This window comes from Amphiura filiformis, chromosome 7 (assembly GCF_039555335.1).
Source record: "Amphiura filiformis chromosome 7, Afil_fr2py, whole genome shotgun sequence".
Taxonomy (NCBI): domain Eukaryota; kingdom Metazoa; phylum Echinodermata; class Ophiuroidea; order Amphilepidida; family Amphiuridae; genus Amphiura; species Amphiura filiformis.
Window position 1 is genome coordinate 68,150,167 of NC_092634.1, and position 6,000 is coordinate 68,156,166.

The 6,000-nt window shown below is 37.7% G+C and overlaps 1 protein-coding gene across 1 annotated transcript in view; it reads left to right on the plus strand.

Annotated features, from left to right (window-relative positions):
- LOC140157537 (uncharacterized) overlaps positions 1-3,879 on the plus strand; it is a 281,356-nt gene extending 277,477 nt beyond the window's left edge. The window contains exon 5 of the mRNA XM_072180765.1: positions 3,870-3,879. The gene's annotated coding sequence lies outside the window, so the exon portion shown is untranslated. The remainder of the gene's footprint in view (positions 1-3,869) is intronic.
- The last annotated feature ends 2,121 nt before the right edge of the window (positions 3,880-6,000 follow it).

The following is a 6,000-nucleotide window of genomic DNA, read 5'->3' on the forward strand; positions in this document are numbered from 1 at the left end:
TAGTTGTTAACACACTGAAAATCGGACTAGAGATTTACAATTTGATGATATCCAAAAGAATACTTAGCATTGAACACAGGTGTTGGCCCTGATCATTTGTTCGTATATCCGCCATTTTGGATTTTTGCCATTTTGTGCATTTTGAAACCAAAGACCAAGTTTGTCTTCATTTTTTAAAGTCCCCAATTAATCTGTATGCAATTACCTATCATGTGAGACATGTTAATGGCTTGGCTTCGATTTAGTTTTCTTCTTCTGACAATTTTCACTTTACGGCCGCCATCTTGGATTTTGAGCTGAATTTTCATCAATTTTCAAGTTTTACCGGATTTTTAAGCCGAATACGAGTTTTTTCTTCAAATTTTGAAGTCGCCAAGTAATCCTTGTACAATTATCATTCATATAGTACATGCAAATTGGTTGGCTTCGACTTAGTTATCTTTTTTTGAACAAGTGATCGAGTGGTCTATGTACATCAACCCCTGTGTGAAGAATTTAAAAAAATTACAGAACTTTCATTTGTTAACATACACATAGCAATGATTAACAATGTTGAAAATACAAGCGTAACGTTTTGTTCATAAACGTAACATCCTCGACACATCTAGGATCCGCATAATTTGTTGATTAATGTCATAAACACTCATAAAAGATTTATGGTCTGATCATTTTACCATTTTAAGTGGGACCCAATATTGCATTTGGAAGAACCAGGCTTTTCAATAACTATCAAAACTGCTGGGTACCAAACTTTTTGATACAGCTTGTATAGAAATTTGTTCTAATTTCCATGCAAAAGAACTTGGCCAGTTGTTTCATCCTTAAAAACAATAATACACCATAATTTTCAATTACACCATGCAGATAGTTAAGACCTTGGTAAGATAAGCATGTTAATTGTTATGTCAGTGCCTCATTTCAAATATTTAGTTTTAGTTTTGGTTTTGGTCACGTGGTTTCCTATTGTCCTGCCTAACCACTTGAATCACAAGATATCGAACTCATTGTTTGTACCTTTTGTTTAAAACTAAACATTTGTGACAGATAGTTTCGGTTTTGGTTTCAGTTTCTTATAAGTGGTGTGACGAAGAAAATTACAGGATTTGAAGTTACCTGATCTAAGTATACAAAAGAAATGTTTAAATTTCGCAGTGCAATATTTACGAGCAGAGAAGTCGAACAAAGCAGTCTACATTTGAAAGCATTGATTTAGTTTGAAAGCATTCCCTCATTTCAAATATATAGTTTTGGTTTCTCTATTGTTCAGAAACCAAAAATCACGGGACTAAAATGTGGAGATGAACTGGTTTGCAATCATGACACTATTGTGCTGGGAGGACACAAGAGGGTATATATAACCAAAATTATAATGGCCTATAACCATACGTTTATAATAGCCTATTGTGCTAACATTTTCATTATCGGATCTATCAACGCGGGCGACAGTTGCTCTCTTCCGTAGGTGGCACACTTTCATGACACCTTATAATTACACGCGAGGCCTACATGTAGAAATCATGTGCATATATTGAGGGGTGGGGGGGGGGGTGTTTTGTTTATTTGTCTGAAATATAAACGATGCATGATGATGTAGATGATTTGATTATGAATTAGATTATTCCCCGGAAAGCACAACCCATACCTATGTTCCCTCCGCCACCTAATATAACCTCCTCCCTCCCCCTCCCCACACTCGATATCGACTCTTCCCTATTATTCCACTCCACTCTTGAGCTCCCCTAGGCCCTCTCCCCTTCTTCCCTTCCCACTTCCAATGCTCTCTCCCCTCTGTTTATTTTTCTACCTTACCCCCCCCCCCCCCCATACACACCCTCTTTCCCTGACGATCTCTTCTATCTCGAGTCTCTCTCTTCTCCAATAAATAAATTGAATAAAAGTCAATTTAAACCAGCTTTCTATGATACTGATCTTCCGTCATGGGACATGCACATAAATAGAGTTGTGTATAATAGTGTTTATATCACTCAAGTCAAGTGTCTTTTGTAATGTATGTGGAAATATTTCGATGGTCTATATATTTTCACAGTGAAATAAGCTAAGGCTGATTCGTAGTCTCAAGTCAATGCTTTCAAACTAAATCAATGCTTTCAAATGTAGACTGCTTTGTTCGACTTCTCTGCTCGTGAATATTGCACTGCGAAATTTAAAAATTTCTTTTGTATACTTAGATCAGGTAACTTCAAATCCTGTAATTTTCTTCGTCACACCACTTATAAGAAACTGAAACCAAAACCGAGACTATCTGTCACAAATGTTTAGTTTTAAACAAAAGGTACAAACAATGAGTTCGATATCTTGTGATTCAAGCGGTTAGGCAGGACAATAGGAAACCACGTGACCAAACCCAAAACCAAAACTAAAACTAAATATTTGAAATGAGGCATTGACTTGAGACTACGAATCAGCCTTAGCTTATTTCACTGTGAAAATATATAGACCATCGGGTAATTAACCCCCCTTAGCACTTTTTTGGTATGCTTTGGTGGAGAGGTTTTGCCTTGGGCGACAAAATCCCTAGGAACGGCCCCGTATGGGGTGGGGGGTGTTATTGTGAGAACATGACCTTTTTAAACAGTCCCACAGAACTGAGGTCAAGACCGGGGGTCAAGATCAGGTCATTCAGCCATGGTGGGCAAAGCATGAGGTGAAATCGGAAAATCTATACTAAATTCAATTGACCTTATCGGTAAATCCCATAGCCCTTTGCGAGTATACTTTAGATTTCGTCATTTGTCGTCACACCGACTTGCAATTCGCAGTAACGATAGGTTCGCTACACGATGTGCGCATCGGCCTGACGCGTACTGACGCAAAATGACGACAAAATTCAAATGTAGCACTTTACGTACGAGCTTTCGGAAAATAGCATTTTTCATTCATTTATACGATGGATTGGTCTGAATGGTTCTCCGCATTGGCGTAGCCAGCATTTTTCATAATTTTGGCAAAGAGGAGGAAAGAGGGGCAAGCCAATGTTTAATGGGGCAAACTTTGACGAAAATGGTCAAATATGGGCTAAAAAGTAAAAAAAAATCTTACATATCAGGGCAGCCAGCATCCCACAGGGGGGCAAGACTTCTCACGGGGGGGGGTGCAGCTGCCCTTTTCCCCCTGGCTACGCCACTGGTTCTCCGTAAAACGGAGATCAAGGACATGTTGATTGTTGATGCGAGTCACGTAGTAGATGTTGCAGACTATTATCTAGTATTCCACATGTTAAGATTTTACGTTCTGGTTTATTAATTACTTTCTAAATTGTGACGTGTCATGTCAAAAGGAAACACTTTTGGGCAGGTTATGAATTATGAGTTTTTTACATGTCTTAAATATAGAGATATTTTGCTCCACAACGCCGTTTTCCCCAATGAAATCGGACATTCCTAAGCGAAGATATTGAGTTCGAAAGTTATGGTATTATAAAATTGGAAATTGAGATATCGGCATTTAAAAATATTATTGACAATGTTGAGAGTAGGAATTAACTTGAAAACTGTGTCAAAAACTACAAGATGCCAGTTATATTCCGGTCCGAAACTATCAGCCACAGCCGTGACTAATGTCACGGCTGTGTAAATTGTAACTTTTTGCACAAGATTTGCAATTTAAAGAGAATTGGCCATGGCCCATTCTAGTGACGCTAGTATATGTACAATAATTACAAGTGTGCTTTTTCATTTAATGACATAAAATTTGAAAAATATTGTTAGGAACACTTTTAACTTTTAACTTTTAAAACCTGCATTTTGGTCAAAAAATGTGCTTGGATAGGTAGTTTTCAACACATTTCCCACATTCGCCTTGCTATAACATTGAATTGCGTTATCTGTTGACCTAGTGACGAAAAGTGTCTTTAGGAGGAAGTGTTAGCTTTCGTTTGATATAAAAAAAAAGTCTGATTAGATGAAGGGAACACTTGAGGTTTCGACAAAAACCAATCAAAGAGGCCCATTTTTCAGCTAGAAGCTCCACAGCTCTTACATTGCTATTGCTAATCGTTTTTGCATAGAAACCTTTCCATATGCCCCCACCCCAATAAAATGGGTATGTAGCACCTTAGGTATCCTGTCCGTTGCTTAATGGTTCTCCATAGTGGTCATGGTGGTGTAGCCAGCACTTTGTCAGAATTTGGGCAATCCAACTTTTAAGGGGGCAAACTTTGACGAAAAAAAGGGCTAAAAATCAGGGCGGCCAGAATCCCACAGAGGGGGCAAGACTTCTCTCTCGAGGGGGGCAGCTGCCCCTGGCTACGCCAGTGGCTTTCCGAAAATCGGAGATCAAGGACATATTGATGCGAGTCACATAGATGTTTCAGACTATCATATCTAGTATATGTTAAGATTTTACGTTATTAATTACTTTCTAAATTATGAATATTCTTCTCCCGTCTGTTTCTTTGTAAAACCACGTCCAGCGTCAATTAATGTGGATACGTTAGATATGTCTGATAAGTAAACGGTCGTAATGGGGTCAATTTGTCAACGCCAATACCAACAAAGATTTCTAAGAAAAACAGAAAGATGTACGCCACTACTTCATTTTTACTCATCCAGTAATACATTTAATAATGAACGGCACTTTACTTTGGGCATTATTTATTTTCATTTTTTAACAATATGAACAATGTCCAAGTAAAAGTCAAATTTAGCTTATTGAATCTGATGAAATTTGACACCGCACGTATATCCTGACTATTGGAGAGATGTACATTCTTTTGCTTACCAACATTTTATTACTGGTTGGTCAATCAAAATATGACGTTACCATAGTTACTCAATAACCTTCAATACATGCTTACTCCTTTATCACAGTAATATCTTCAGCTTGTGGAAATTCTTGTCCAGTAGTAATTTTAAATGAAACCCTTTGTCCTGCCACAAGCGTTCTGTAACCAGCCATTTTGATCGCCCGATAATGAGCGTACACATCTGCACCTCCGTCGTCTGGAGTTATGTAGCCATAGCCCTTTTCCGCATTAAACCATTTCACTGTACCAAGCTTAAGGTACTGTTGTTTCTCAGCTCTGTTCTCAGCTCTGTTAAAGAAACGGAGAAATACGTATCAATTTGTAAGCGCTTTTTAATAGCAAAGTCATCGTTCATTGAATTTACAACCGTATGACAAAACAGACGAAAATAGTAACTTTTGCACAAGATTTGCAATTTAAAGAGAATTGGCCATTGGTCATTAAAATGAAGCTAGTATATGTACAATATAAGTGTGCTCTATCATAAAATTTGACAAATATGGCAAGGAAAACTTGAGGTTTTGACTTTTAAAACCTACATTTTGGTCAAAAATTGTGCTTTCAACAGATTTACCACATTCGGCTTGCTATAAAGATTGAATCGCGTTATCTGTTGACTAATTAAAAAAGGTGCTTTTAGGGGGAAGTGTTAGCTTTCGTTCGATATAAAAAAAAATTCTGATTGGATGAAGGGAACACTTGATGTTTTGACAAAAAACCAATCACAGAAGCCTATTTTTCACTAGATCTCACACAGCTCTTATGATGCTATGCACTCAACCGTGTAGTATGAAACAGACTGCGTAGAGACTAGACTCGCTGTGTTTGGAAATATTTGTGTACTCGGGTGTATCGAGGTGGAAACTGCGTAGATGCATTTATGAGATAACCGTTTTTATTGTAGTCAAACCTTTTCATATATTACAAATATAAGTTGCACATCAGCTGTCGCTCTACAGAAAGAAACTAGAACTGGAAGTCAAGTTATTGCTAAGTGCTTGAGGAATTCTATACAGACATTGAGACACTCGACGTTCAACAATGGGACTTAGCCTGGATATTTTGAAAGACAACTCATTGCTGAATTCATTACATATCGCTGAGCTATTAGCGATTGGGTGTTTAGAGTTTATTTGTCAAGACCAAGTGAAAAACTTACGTTTTTCTGCTGACAGTTAATTTCGCCAGAAACCTTCTGGCTTTCTCAAAGCATTGATGATGTTATTGATCCATCT